General features: G+C 36.8%; 1 non-coding gene across 1 annotated transcript; it reads right to left on the bottom strand.

The window, feature by feature from the left end:
* Window positions 1-9504: 9504 nt before the first annotated feature.
* On the bottom strand, window positions 9505-9611 carry LOC136231486 (small nucleolar RNA R71). Its single transcript, XR_010689865.1, has one exon. It is a non-coding gene; the product is annotated as a small nucleolar RNA R71 (small nucleolar RNA).
* Window positions 9612-15969: the final 6358 nt, after the last annotated feature.

Below are 15969 nucleotides of genomic sequence, written 5' to 3'. Positions count from 1 at the left end.
GGTCAGCTTGATATCTTGCGCAGTAACATACCGAGTACTGAATATCTGGCCTACTTGCCGTTAGATAGAGTTGAGAGCCGATCATACCTCGATATAATTTGTTGTCTACTGACTTACCTTTCTCATCAGCACAAAGCACATTGTTAGTACCCATGGGGGTTGATATTGGCTACATCCTTCCATATCGAATTTCTTCAATATCTCCTTAGCATACTTAGTCTGGCTAATGAAGATGCCATTCTTCCCTTGTTTGATTTGAAGTCCAAGGAAGAAGTTGAGTTCTCCCATCATTGACATCTTAAACTCAGTTTACATCTGTTTGCTAAATTCCTTGCACATAGATTCATTAGTAGCACCAAAGATAATATCATCTACGTATATTTGCACCAACAGGGTATCTTTACCCTTTTTCTTAATGAATAAGGTTGTGTCAGCTTTTCCCCTGACATAGTTCCTGGTCAGCAGGAAGCTGGTCAGCCTTTCATACCAAGCATGTGGTGCTTGCTTTAGGCTATACAGAGCCTTTTTGAGTTTATAAACATGGTTTGGGAATTTTGGATCCTCAAACCCTGGAGGCTGACTAACATAAACCTCTTCATTTATAACTCCATTAAGAAATGCACTCTTAACATCCATTTGGAACAATTTAAAATTCATAAAGCTAGCATATGCACATAGTATTCTTATTGCTTCTAGTCTAGCTACGGGTCAAAAGTCTCACCATAGTCAATACCTTCCTGCTGACTATAACCTTGAGCTACAAGTCTGGCTTTGTTTCTGACTATGTTTCCCTGTTCGTCTAGCTTATTGCGAAATACCCACTTTGTTCCTATGGTCTTTTGATTCTTCGGTTTAGGCACTAAATCCCATACTTCATTTCTCTTGAATTGATCAAGTTCCTCTTGCATAGCATTGATCCAGAATTCATCGTGCTCAGCTTCTGAAAAGTTCTTCGATTCATGAACTGAGACGAAAGCAACATTACTGAGATATCTCCTGAGTTGATTTCTTGTCATCAGGGTGTTCTCAGCAGCATCAAGAATGGACTTCTCTGAGTGTGCTCTTGGAATCTTGATCTCTTTTGGCAGTGTTGAGTTTTCAGGAGTCGGTGTTTCAACAATCTCTGCAGGATTATATTGGTCAGTGAAGGTAATATGAGGTTCGCTTTTACCTTCGGTTAGTCCTTGAGGTAATGACTCAGCGGCTCCAATTTGGTCATCGGAAGCTGAGCATGGGTCATCTTCGGTAGGCTAACTTATTTTCCCTGCAAGGTTAGTTTCATCGAACTCAATATGTACAGACTCTTCTACGACCTGAGTTCGTTTATTAAACACCCTATATGCTTTGCTGTTTGTTGAGTACCCTAAGAAGATAGCTTCATCAGCTTTTGAATCAAATTTAGCAAGGTTGTCTTTAGTATTAAGAATAAAACATTTACAACCAAAGACATGAAAATATCCAATGTTGGGTTTTCGTCATTTCCAAAGTTCATAGGGGGTTTTCTTAAGTATAGGTCTAACTAAAGCCCTATTGAGTATATATCAAGCTGTGTTGACAGCTTCACCCCAAAAATACTTTGAAAGCCTATTCTCACTCAGCATTGTCCTAGCTATTTCAACTAAGGTTTTGTCCTTCCTTTCAACTCCCCATTCTGTTGAGGAGTTCTAAGAGCAGAAAAATTGTGGTTAATACCGCTGACTTCACAGAATTCATCAAACTGTTGATTTTTGAATTCTCCGCCATTATCACTTCGGATGTGAGCTAATTTTAGGTCTTTGTCATTTTCAAGTTTTCTAATCAGTGTTGAGAACTGTTAGGCATGAATTTGACTACAATTTAACATATAATTTATGAGGAATTAAGGGTGTTTTTAGGGTTAAATTATGAGAAAGAAGGTCTTATAAGTGTTTTTGTGCAGATTTGGAAAGATTAAGTCAAACAGACTGTAAGCAGCCTGTTTTGTGCAAACCATGAGGAGATGAGCAACCTTTGATCCAGCGGTCTAACGCTGCAATTACTGATGACGGATAGCGACAGGACAGACAGCAGGAGTGGCAGGCAGGAAAGGCGATAAGAGCAGTTAAAAGAAGCATGATGACAAGAAAGTTTGACACTTGAGTGTTCAAGGGTCAAAAGGATCTTAACCACTTTTAGTAGTCTAGGATTTATGAACAAAGTAGTTGGTTTTTGTAATATTTTAATCGTATACTTTCAGTACTGTTTTGTTTCTTTTCCCCTTTAAATAGATGTAGTAGGGGAAAGGAAATGGGATCATCTTTTTGGTGAACAAAAAGAATAGACGTTTTTGTAGAGCTCTCAAGAAAGAAGATGACTCCATTCATGGAGCTCTGTAGAATGGGAGTAGACTGTTCACTCGGTAGTATGAGTGAGTAGTCATTTTGAACGGGTTCGACCAGCAAGGGCTGGTTATGTAAGTCTTCTATTTTCTTTTTATGAATGAATGATGCTATTGTAGAAAAATAGACAAGCCTAGGCATAGCGGAATAATAAAATTTTATATATTTTATCTATTTCCCTTTTCCAAGATCTGTTAACCGTTATTTCATATAAGGAGGGATAGAAGGAAATACCTTTTCTAAAGTTCTATCTACAGTTGCAAACGAAGTGCCCACAACTTCTTTTATAAAATCCGAGATCCACGAATGGTTTGTTCAACACAGAAAACAATAACCGATTAGTAATCAACCTTAATAATAAACAATCGCAATGATTGTCTCTAACGGAATCGATACGCGATCAAAGAGAGAGTTAGAAAGAATGTAAATTAGCCGAGACAGAGACGGAACGATTCCTCTTCCTCTTCTATTGTGTGTGTCGAAATTCTGGGGTTAGGGAGTCTATTTATAGACTTCTTTAAACCCTAATCCCAGTTGTGTTAGATAATTAAATAATCAGAATCTCATTCGGAATAGGATTGCTAATTAGATAATTAAATAAACACTTCATTATTATCTAAATAATAACTAATTATATCTAGATAATATTATTAATCAAATTAATAATCTAATTATTGTTAGGGATAATTAATTAGAGTTTCATTCCCATTGAAATCTCTAATTAACATTATCACATAATCCATTAATTTAATTTATAACTACAATCCAATTATAACTATTAATCAAATTAATTTATCCCTAATTACTATATAAATTTCGGCCCATGTGTAGTGTTTGGCTAATTACATTTTCGTCCTCTGGTTCCAAGTCCCATATACGACCCATTAGGTCCTTTATTGCTACTAGCCGTATATATCCTTTGAAATTAAATCATCATGATTATTTCAACATATATATAACAGAATACTGTCGCGAGCTGTTACTAGCAGAACCTATGATATTCCCCCAGAGCAATTAAGAAGTCAGGTTGATAACTGACGTTAACCTTTCTGCATTAGGTACAGTATAATACGATCCTTCATCAATTATATCTGGTTGGTCAATTCCTTATAACCATGGAACGTGTCAAGGTTATATATAACGAAAAGTCCGTTTTTACTTGTACAGGTTGAATTCACTCTGAAAGATAACTTAAGTGAAATTTCTATTTCTACTCTTAACTCTATCACCTTGCAAGGATTTCAGTTAATTCACCACAAGCGGCCATTTGCATATATCTCCCATTTATCAGGAGCGATGAATGCTTAATATGACATTAACTATTCTGCAACCACTTTGTGTGATACCCAACCCTGCTCTTACACACCCCAGGCTCCCACCTGTAATGGATCGTGCTTGCACAGAATCTAAGTATCACACTCTACGATCCAGAATCACTAATTAATGAATGTTTAATTCTGAGGATTAGTTATACCTACTAATACCAATGAGATGAACAGTTGACACATTTAGATAAATTAATCCATACTGTTATCTCAAGTCGGGTCCCAATCCTAATGAACTCCTTCACTGGATCCATGTAACTGTCTAAATATCTCTATATCTAAAGCTTGTGAGATCAGCTTTCTGTCTCGACAGAAAACACTGTTACATGCAAGTCTCAACAGTGATATACCAACCCCTATAACATATCACTTGACTTGGGTTGATTTTAAGTTTATTGATCTCGTTATAAAGTACAGTCTCACTTCATGCTTGTATGAACACTTTATAATTATTAAACAAACTTAGGATTACTTTCTTTATGAAAGATTTGTGCCTTATATATAGTTACATATTAATGCTATATATCTGATTAAACAAATGACTAAGTAAACAATTTATTCATTAATATTTATATCCTAAAACAATTGTCTTTAGGACACTAAACTCCAACAGCTATATGTTGTTGTGCTTGATAAAGCTTTCACTCCATTGCTAAATGCATGTATCTTAGTGTTAGATGAATGATATGGAACTGCTTTCATCTTCATGGAACCTTTTATCAAATATCCAAACCCCGACACATGAATGTTAGGGGGTTGTATCGGGGGTTTTCTAAACAGAAATGTTGTTTCGATCGTAATGCAAGAAAGAACCAACATTAAGGACGCTTAATGTTGTAGTACATCTTAGAATCTCAATAAGGCACGAGAGTTGACTTAAGTGAGCCTTAAAGCAGAGACCTTGACTTCACTTTATGTCATTCATGAATAAATAGAATGTTTAGAGACTGAAAGTAACCTGTTCCGCCTAGTGATAGGGATCAAAAACCCCTATCTTTGGGTACTGTTTTAGGACGGGTTTTAGCGTTATTTAGTTAATAAGCGAGCAATTCTCGCATTTAAATGCTTTTGTGTGAGTTAGTTAGAAATTGGAAACGTCTTATTTACTTTTCGTTGTTTAGGCTCGTTTTATGATCAATTTAGGCAAACACGGCCAAAATGGCATGCGTATTATAATTCCGTTATCTTTTGAAGCTAATTGATCAGCCAAAAGTCGCACCGAATGAAGCATTTGCTCAAAATAAGCGATTGGCGGGTCAATTTAGCCTTTGGACTAATGTTATCTGGAGTTTTTGTGCATGTGCAGGGATAAGTTCGGGCGAAAGATACATTTTTTGGCATTCGGCGACCGCACGGGGGCGTATCGGGCAAGACTGCTCGACGAACTGGCCTATTTAGGCCAGCTCGCCGAGCAGTGCCTGCTCGCCGAGCAGCTCGCCCTGCTCGGCGAGCAGACCTACGGGAATTGGTCAAAAAGACCAATTTTGCCCCCACGACTTCATGATCGGCCCCACGACTTCCTACCTGCATAAGGACACGAAATAGGTCATCAAAAGGGCCCGAGCCACGCCTATAAATAGGATTTTTCCAATGTAAATTAGGCATCTTTCTTTAATTGTAAATTACTTTAGCTTTCCCCTTGAATTTCCTCTCCATCTCCTCCATCTTCTTCGACCTCCATTGAAGCTCCTTCAAAGCTGTTCTCGAGGAATATTCAAGGTCCGTCCTTAAGACCTAGGAAGCCGATTGCAGAGTAGACAGGTTCCTTGAAAGGGATTTTCGTATCTCCTTTTACCTTTCCTTGTTTGTACTCTTTGATACAGTCTATGCTTATTTGTATCATGTGATATTATTCTTCATCTTTAATAATATTTTAGCTCTTATTTTGTTCTATGCTTATTTGTTTAATCTTTGTCTTACGCTTTATTCAATTGGTTTAACTCATTCAAAAGCCCCAAAATCGAGTAGGCACCTATTGTGAGCTGAATCTGACCTAGTCAGAGCCTAGGAGATTGACGACCTCTTAGTTGATTAAGCCCAAATTGCTGAGCCTTAGACCTAGTTTTGGCCTTACAAGGGAATCACGCACTAGGAACTTCAGGAGGGTAAGTAGGGTTAATCGCCTTGAATACAAGTGACTTAGATTAGGTTTTTAATCAATAGACCTAATAACCTAACTTCATTATTATCGTTCATACCATGTTCCTTCGGGTAATTGCATTAGTGAAAGATCACCTAGGAGTAGTATAACTTAATTAGGAGTAGTTTAACTTAATTAGGCATAGAATAACTTAGTTAGAACTAGTATAATTTAGCTAGGAGTAGCGTAATTCAACCTAGGAGTAGATTAACTTAAGAAAACAAACTCAAAACCCACAAAGCCTAGATAACACCTGAGACCAAGTAATTCGATACTTGTGGTAAATAAGTCCTGTGGATTCGATACCTGGACTTTCCAGATTTATTACTTGATAACGACGGGGTACACTTATTCCTTAGTGAGCCTTACGGTACCGAAACGCCACGAGGCGCATCACCTAGGCTGTTCTATCTTTTTATCATTATCAAAACTCATTTTATTACACTAAATCTCTTAATTAGTATTGCTGTTACCACATCACAATATTTCTCAACCTAAGGAAATCACACACCACAAACACCCTGTTCTGCAAGGTTTTTCTAGTAAAATTTGGTCATCAATCCCTGTGGAGACGATACTATACTTATCATTTTATTACTTGTATCTAGTGCACTTGCTAGATTCTGTTCAGAGGACAACAAGTTTTTGGCGCCGTTGCCGGGGATTGAAAGCAACAAAATTTATCTGAAAATTTCTGTGAAACAAGGTGTTTTTAATCTGTTTGCTAAATAGTGCATCTAGAAGGAGTTCTCCCGTTGTTTATGTGCAGAGCTGGACCACCAGTTTTTCCTATCGATCTCGAATTAGAAAGAATGTGTAGGCGAAACCAAGCGGGAGCTCAACGAGCAAGACAACGAGAGTGATAAAGAGAAAGAAGGATGGCTGGACGAGTACCACCAGAACAACCAGTTCAACCTAATCAAGAAGAGGAAGGAGAGAACAACAATCCTCCAGTTATGAGGATCAGAGACTATTCCAGACCGACCACGGAAGGACACTCGTCGTGCATTGTGTTGCCTAACGAAGGGAACAACATGTTTGAAGTGAAAGCATCTATGATACAAATGTTGCAGGCAGCAGTGCAATTCAATGGATACCAATCGGAAGATCCAAATGGCCATATCCAGGAGTTCATTACACTATGCAACACTTTCTGATCAAACCGAGGAGTCTCCGATGAAGTGATAAGGCTAAAGCTATTTCCTTTCTCTCTCAAAGATAAAGCGAAGAACTGGCTGAAGAACCTACAACCAGGAACCATTTCCACTTGGGAAGAAATGGCCAGCGCTTTTCTGATGAAATACTTTCCACCTCGACAGGCCATAAAACTCAGAAATGAAGTGTCTCCATTTGTACAAGAGGAGGACGAGTCATTGGCAGAGGCGTGGGAAAGGTACAAAGAGCTGTTAAGGAGGGTACCAAATCATGGCATCCCCATGTGGATGCAAGTGCATAATTTTTACAATGGAGTCACCAGCATTTATAAAATCCAAATTGAATCCATTGCTGTTAAGCCCAAAATATACCTAAAATATCATCGACAATTACATCAATATTGCTACGAATTTATGCTATTTATAACTGTTTGGAAAGCTTTTACTCTCGAATATGTTTCTTTCTTGTAAGGTACATAAATATTTGGTAAAATCCAAATAGGAACGAAAAGAGCTCAAAAACAGAAGAAAAACCCTACAAAAGGAGTCGAAGACGACAGAAATTAATAACGCCAAATCAAGGACACGAACGAAAGCAGAAGAACTGAAAAACGTTCCGTGCCGCGACCGATGCCCCTACATTCTCGGTCGCGACACGCGATCCTCAGCTTCTCCTTCCCTTCATTTGAAGACCAATTGATGCTCCCCCATTCTCGGTAGAGAATTTAATATTCTCGGTACGAGCAGGAGTTTGTAGAAGCCTAGTTACACACTTTCGTTTTCGACGAAACACGATTGTTCGGGTGGATAAAGATGTCCTTTCGCAACGGATACGATCCTTCACAACAGACACGACACTTCAATCAAGGCTCTTCAACATCTATAAATAAAGAGTTGATGGAGAGTTGAAGATATGTAGAAAAAAGAGATTAGTATAGAATTTATGCAGAAATTCCGAGTCAAGTGATTCAGAAGTTAGATTTCGATTCTGTAAAAAGCAATATGATGTACACACATTGTTTATTCAATAATAACAATTTTAGTAGCGTTTAGACATTGTTCCAGTTTAGTTTTCATTTTGGTAGTAGACCGACCCAGTCTCTATTACGAAGATTCAACGAGAAGATTGAGTAGAGGATCCGCCCCGGAGCTTGACAAACTCTAACGAAACCCAAGGAAAGGATTGATAACCCGTTCACTTGCAAGCCGTCGAATGTTTCCATGCTCCATGTTCTCTGTAAACTTGTATCAATTTATATTTCATCTAATAAAGTCCGTTCTATTCGATAGATTTTTATGCAGCACTTATGGTAACCAATCCACTAAAGTGACTGCTGGTGTTTTCATTAAAACGTATTTAATTCAAAATCTTTACAAGGAAACTTTGTTGAACACTTAGGCAAATTATTATCTCGAAAGAGTTTTAATTTGATTAAGGGCAATTATCCCGGAAGGGTTTTGTCATGTTCAAATCCAATTAATTAGAGGTTCCGTCATTTATTTCATCTTTATAATTCGTACAAAGTTTAAAGTTGTTTTCTTTGCTTAATGCAAACAAATACATCTGTTTACTTTTCTAAAAAGTACTAAACGTTCCTATCTTGCAAATTCATTCTTAAATCAGAGTATTTTCTAACGTTTTCATAATCTAATCTAATTCTCATTCTAGCAATTTCAAAACCAAAACCGATTAAACGATTTTTCCATATTATAAACCTAAAAGTAAAATTAACCGATTATAAATAAGTTTTGTTCGAAAAACGTTCCCTGTGGGATCGATATCTTTTATTACTACAAGCGTATACCGTGCACTTGTGGAAATCGCTCAACAAGTTTTTGGTGCCGTTGCCGGGGAACGCCAAATTTTTTGACAAAATTTTAAATTTTTCGTGTTTTATTACGAATCTAGGTTTATTCATACTTATTCAAACTTTTATATTTTATTTATTTTCAATTACTAACATATTTATTTTCCAATTATGTTTTATAGGTAGTTTCGGTTCGTGCGAAATTTCAAGTTCATGCGCAGTTCTCGAAGTTCAGGCACGTCACCAGATCCTATTGACCCAGAAATTGAAAGAACTCTTAAAAAGAACAAGAAAGAAAAGAAAAAGAAAAACAAAACCCCAATAAAAACTAGAATTACCGAGCCAGAAGTTATGGCCACACTTATGGATTACGCTAGGCCAAGAGTGGCCGGTGTAACAAACAGTATAGTTAGACCCCAAATTAATGCAAACCAATTTGAAATTAAGCCTGCGTTGCTTAATATGTTGCAAAATAACGTAACATTTTACGGGTTACCTAACGAAAATCCTAATACCCATTTGACAAATTTCTTAGAAATTTGTGACACTTTTAAAATTACTGATGTAACTGCAGAAGCAATCAAACTTCGCCTTTTTCCTTTTACTTTGAAGGATCGAGCTAAAGAGTGGTTAACTTCTATGCCAGCCGCAACATTTGAGACTTGGGAGCAATTAGCCCAAGCATTTTTATCAAAATTTTTTCCTTTAGCAAAAACCGCAAGAGTCATTAAAGAGTTAACATCTTTTTCTCAAAATGATAATGAAACTCTTTATGAGGCTTGGGAACGTTTTAAAGAACTTCAACGTTTATGCCCACACCACCAATTGCCCGCCGAACTTTTAATGCAAACATTTTATAATGGATTAAATCCTACAACTAGAGGTTCATTGGACGCTATGTCTGGAGGGTTATTCATGAAGAAAACATCAGCCCAAGCAAGAGAACTTTTGGAGGAAATGGCAATCAACAGCAGTATGTGGCCCGCGGAACGTGGACACGTACCATTAGCGAAACCATCATCCTCAACAACATCATCAGTTAAAGGTATAGTGAATCTTGATCCAGTAGCGATGTTGCAAGCCCAATTTTCTGCCTTATCGCACAAAATTGATAGGTTTATGGCACCGTGTGATCCTAATGGTAAGCCAATCCAAACAGATGTGGATTACGAAGGTATGAGTGAAATTGAACAGGTAAATTTTGTCCAAGGGCAAAACCAAAATAATAACCCTTACTCCAATACATATAATCCTGGGTGGAGAAATAATCCTAACTTTAACTGGAGAGATAATAATAATAATAATACTAATGCTAATCAAAATCGTACTGCTAATTATCAAAATCAATCAAGAGATACGATTAGCACTTTATCTTCTAAAATCGACAAATTTATCGATGCTATGAGAGGAAAAATAAGTAATCACGATGATGGTTTTAAACGGATCGAGAATAAATTCGATCAGCTTATTAAAAACCAATCATCTAGCATCCATAATTTGGAGATTCAAATTGGACAACTCGCTAAATCAATTCCATCCCGCAAAGAGGGAAGTCTTCCAAGCCATACGGAAGAAAATCCGAAAGAGCATGTTAAGGCTATCACTCTTCGTTCAGGGAAAAACTACTTAGGCCCAGAAATGCCCGGAAATTCGACCTTACCTGGAACTGATTTACCGAAGCCCAAAGACGATACATTAAAACAAAAAGATGCACCAATTGACTCTAGTACAAAAACTTTTGTACCCAAACCTCCTTTTCCACACAAAGTCCGCAATAAGGACTATGACAAACAACTTTTAACATTTTAGATAAACTAAAGAATTTGCATATTAATTTAACATTTATGGATGCGATTACGCAAATTCCCAATTATGGTAAATTCCTCAAGATTTAATTTCAAAGAAAATCAGTTGGGAAGGAATTTCATCCATTTCACTAACTGAAGATTGTAGTTCGATTGTGTCAAGTAATTTGCCCACAAAACTCAAAGATCCCGGATGTTTTACCATTCCGTGTAAATTGGAAGATATTGAATTTCCCAGTTGTCTCTGTGATTTAGGAGCAAACATTAACTTGATGCCATTATCTATTTTTAATAAGTTAGGCTTAGAAGAAGACATCAAACGTACCAATATGGTTTTGCAATTAGCAGATCAAACCACTAAAAGACCATACGGTATAATTGAGGATGTTTTAGTTAAAGTTGACAAATTTATTTTTCCTACCGATTTCGTTATTTTAGATTTTGCTTATGACGTAAATTGTCCGTTAATCTTTGGTAGACCGTTCATGAACACGGGACGTGCTCTAGTTGATGTGTCGGAAGGGAAAGTAGTTTTAAGAATAGGAGATGATAAGATTGAGTTTGATATGAATCAATCAATGGAATATCCTATGGAGGATTTTGCTTGTATGAAGCTTGATTTAATTGAAGAATGTGTAAATGACATTGTTCAAAAAGAAGAAATAATAGAACCTATAATGAGTGAGGAACTAGAAGATAAGGACCCATAACCTTTGATTCGAGAAGATGGACCAGTTCCGCCTTCAATTATAGTTCCACCTAAATTAGAACTTAAAGAATTACCAAGTCATTTGAGGTACGCTTTCTTAGGGGAAGGCGATTCTCTACCTATAATTATCTCTAACAAATTAACACAAGTCCAAGAAGAGAAATTGAAAGAAGTTGTTAGAAATAGGATAGGAAGTATGGGTTGGCAAATTTCAGACTTAAAAGGTATTAATCCGAGCATTGTAATGCACAGAATTCACTTAGAAGAAGATAAGCCACCTAAAGCGGATAGGCAAAGACGCCTAAATCCCAATATGAAAGAAGTAGTAAAAATGAGATTACTAAACTTCTGGACAATGGAATCATCTACCCTATCTCGGATAGTGAATGGGTTAGTCCAATCAATTGTGTACCTAAAAAGGGAGGCATAACAGTTGTAAGGAATGAAGAAGGTGAATTAATACCTACGCGAACCACCACTGGTTGGAGGGTTTGTATAGATTATAGAAATCTAAATAAAGCAACTAGGAAAGATCTTTTTCCTCTTCCTTTCATTGATCAAATGATCGAAAGGATAGCTGATCACGCTTTCTACTGTTTTCTAGATGGTTACTCCGGATTCTTTCAAATATACATTTACCCGGATGACCAAGATAAAACAACCTTCACATGTCCTTACGGAACATTTGCATATAGGAGAATGCCCTTTGGTTTATGTAACGCTCCTGCAACATTTCAACGTTGTATGACTGTGATTTTTAATGATTTCATTGAAGATATCATGGAAGTTTTTATGGACGATTTTTCAGTTTATGGAGATTCTTTTGATTCATGCCTAGAAAACTTGGATAAAGTCTTGTCTAGGTGTGAAGAAACAAATTTGGTATTAAACTGGGAAAAATGTCATTTCATGGTTGACGAAGGAATTGTTTTAGGTCACAAAATATCTGAAAAAGGGTTAGAAGTGGACAGAGTAAAAACTTCAGTAATAGAAAAACTACCCCCTCCAACTACTGTTAAGGGAGTAAGATCATTTTTAGGACATGCCGGTTTTTACAGAAGATTTATTAAGAATTTTTCTATAATTTCCAAACCACTCACTAATCTACTCATGAAAGATTCCACCTTTGATTTCAATGAAGATTGCGTTAAAGCTTTCGAAACATTAAAAACAGCTTTAGTCAGTGCACCTATTATTGTTAAACCCGATTGGGATTTACCATTTGAAATTATGTGTGATGCAAGTGATTTAGCTGTCAGATGTGTTTTAGGTCAAAGGAAGGATAAGAAACTTCATGTCATTTATTATGCAAGTCACACACTGTCCGGTGCACAATTAAACTACACCACAACTGAGAAAGAAATGTTAGCTGTAGTTTTTGCATGTGATAAGTTTAGGTCATACTTGTTAGGTTCGAAAGTTATTATTTACACTGATCATGCAACATTAAGATATTTATTTGCTAAAAAGGATGCAAAACCGCGTCTAATTAGATGGGTTTTGTTGTTACAAGAATTTGATATAGAAATAAAAGACAAAAAGGGAGTAGAAAACCTTGTCGCCGATCATCTATCAAGACTTGAAGATGAGAACGGTCCTATAGGTGAAACAACGGTATACGAGATGATTTCCCTGATGAACATCTCTATCAAATGAAAACCGTCATATCACCATGGTATGCAGATATTGCTAATTATCTTGCAGCCAATATTGTTCCGGAAGGATTAAATTTCCACCAAAAGAAGAAATTTTTCTTCGACAGTAAACAGTACTTTTGGGAAGATCCTTTTTTGTTCAAAACCTGTGGTGACGGGATAATTAGGAGATGCGTTGGTGAAAATGAATTTGAATCCATAATGTCGGAATGCCATTCTACCTCTTATGGAGGACATAATGGAGCTACCAAAACAGCAACTAGAATATTTGAATGTGGTTTCTTTTGGCCTACGATGTTTAAAGACGTCCGTTCATTTATTACTCGTTGTGATAAGTGCCAAAGAATAGGAAATCTAGGAAGGAAAGATGAGATGCCCCTCACAACCATATTTGAAGTTGAAGTCTTCGATATGTGGGGAATAGATTTCATGGGACCTTTTCCTCATTCTAATGGTAAAACTTACATATTAGTCGCCGTAGATTATGTTTCAAAGTGGGTTGAAGCAATTGCAACCCCGACGAGCGATTCTAAAGTTGTCGTTAATTTTCTTGACGATATATTTTGTAGATTTGGTTGTCCAAGAGTCATCATTAGTGATGGCGGTACTCATTTTATAAACCGAAGTTTTGAAACGCTTATGAAAAAATATAGAGTATGCCACCGCGTATCAACGCCATACCATCCTCAGTCAAATGGTCAGGCAGAGATATCAAATAGAGAACTCAAATGGATTCTAGAGAAAACAGTTTCATCCTCAAGAAAAGATTGGTCTTGTAAACTAAATAATGCGTTATGGGCATACCGTACTGCATTTAAAACACCAATAGGAATGACTCCATACCGCTTAGTGTATGGGAAGGCATGTCATTTGCCAGTCGAATTAGAACATAAAGCCTATTGGGCTATTAGGGAACTTAACTTTGATTTACGACAAGCAGGTAAGAAACGTTTGCTCGACTTAAATGAGTTAGATGAGTTACGCCATCTATCTTACGAAAATGCAAAGATTTATAAAGAAAAAGTGAAAAAATGGCACGATGCCAAAATTAAAGTCAAACACTTTAATGTTGGGGATAAACTGCTGCTATTTAATTCACGACTTCGTTTATTTCCAGGAAAACTTAAGTCCAGATGGATAGGACCATATTTAGTCGTCAAAACATTCGATTACGGTTCTTTAGAACTGGAAGGTCCTAACGGAATTCGTTTCAAAGATAATGGTAATCGATGTAAAATCTATTACGAAAATATTTCACAAATAGAAATTCCGTTCGTAACAAGATTATCCGACGTATAAATCACTCAGTTTTTCGATCACAGTTTATTTTGTTTTATTTCTTTTTATATTTTTGTTCATTTTATTTTTATTTTATTTTATTTTTTTTCAAAAGCCAATTTTTGTGATTAGATGACTTTATGTTATGATTTATATGCATAAAATATGTTTATTTCATGATTTTAGATTTGATTTTAGGAATTTAGAGTGAAATTGAAGTTTCAGGCAATTCTCTGCCGAGAATTTAGAATTCTCTGCCGAGAATTTAGAATTCTCTGCCAAGAATTCTATTTTTCAGATTTGTCCAAATAGGTTAGATTTTCTCTGAACTTACCGAGAATAATAAATTCTCTACCATGAATCAGGACATGGCTTACGACGCCTGATTTCCGCAAGAAAATCAGCGTGTCGCGACCGCGAATTCAGAATTCTCGGTCGCGACACGCGTAATTCCTGCACATTTAAAGTCTGAAACATCCTAACCCTTTCGACGAACCTCTTGACAAACGAAACCTTAAGTTTCTTCGTTCCCGAGAGGTGTAATTTTATACCTTTTCATGATTAAAACAACACCTCTTTTCATCTAAAACTCTTATAAATTAATCCTAGAGGATTCAAGTTCTGTTACAATTCTTTTCATTTTTATCAGACCTCTGATTTCTTCAAAACACCATTTTTTTTCATTTAGTAACAGAAACTTTGTTTCCTTCTAACCAACACCATGCCTACCAAATACAAACCTTCAAGGCACAATGCTGCCTCAAGCAACAAACGCCTAGACTTATCCAAGCGATATGGGGCGCCTTTTCCTATCTTCAATCACGATGAAGATAGGCGTTATTGGAATCTCCGTTACAAATTCTTCACCGGAATGTTATATATGGATGAATTTCTTAACAGCCAACTATGCATTACTGATGACATGAGCCGCTATATGGAACGCCTAGGGTGGACAAAATTCGCCCAAATGCGATTTCCAATAATAGGCGACTGGATACTCGAATTCTTCCATACCGTGCGTTTCACTAACAAACGACGAGTACGTCTCAGTTTTCGTCGAGAAGGCGAAATCTTCACTTTCGGCTATCCCGAGTTGCATGCTTGGTTTGGTTTTCCCCTGAGGGATACAATCAAACGTCATCCTAGAAGAGACATGACATCCACAGATGTTTGGAGAATGCTCACCGGTTTCTGGTGATTCAATTCAAAACTCGCCTATAATCACTCCTTTCGCTCCAACTCCATGCTGTATCTGCACAAATTCCTGTGTCACAGTTTATTCGGTCACACATTCAGTAGTGTGGTCCGTGACACAGATCTTTATGTTCTTGGAGATATATTCCAGGGAAATGCAGTAGATTCTTCAAAAATTCTGATGGAGGGTCTTGTCGCCGCTTCTCGATCCAAGGATAAGAAGATTGAGTTCGGCAATATAATCTGTGGAATAATTCTTGGTACCAAGGGTACCATTGATGTTCCCTAGAGTGATGATGAATTCTTCCCGACAATTGACTATGAATTTCTCAAGCACGAAGGACTTGTGAAACGTGTCTTTCGAGCAGGGCCTCACTTTCTGTCTGCACCAGAACGTGAAACTTTCGTACAGTTTCAAATTGATCGTATTAAGGCTAGAAATATCCAGCTTGATAGGGATGAGTATATAGAATAGTTTAGGTTTATTAGTTTTATTTTTGTAAATATTTGTGTATATTGTGTTATTTAGTTTCATTCTTTGTTT

Source organism: Euphorbia lathyris, chromosome 5 (assembly GCF_963576675.1).
Source record: "Euphorbia lathyris chromosome 5, ddEupLath1.1, whole genome shotgun sequence".
Classification (NCBI taxonomy): Eukaryota; Viridiplantae; Streptophyta; class Magnoliopsida; order Malpighiales; family Euphorbiaceae; genus Euphorbia; species Euphorbia lathyris.
This window is presented reverse-complemented; position numbering and strand designations above follow the sequence as displayed.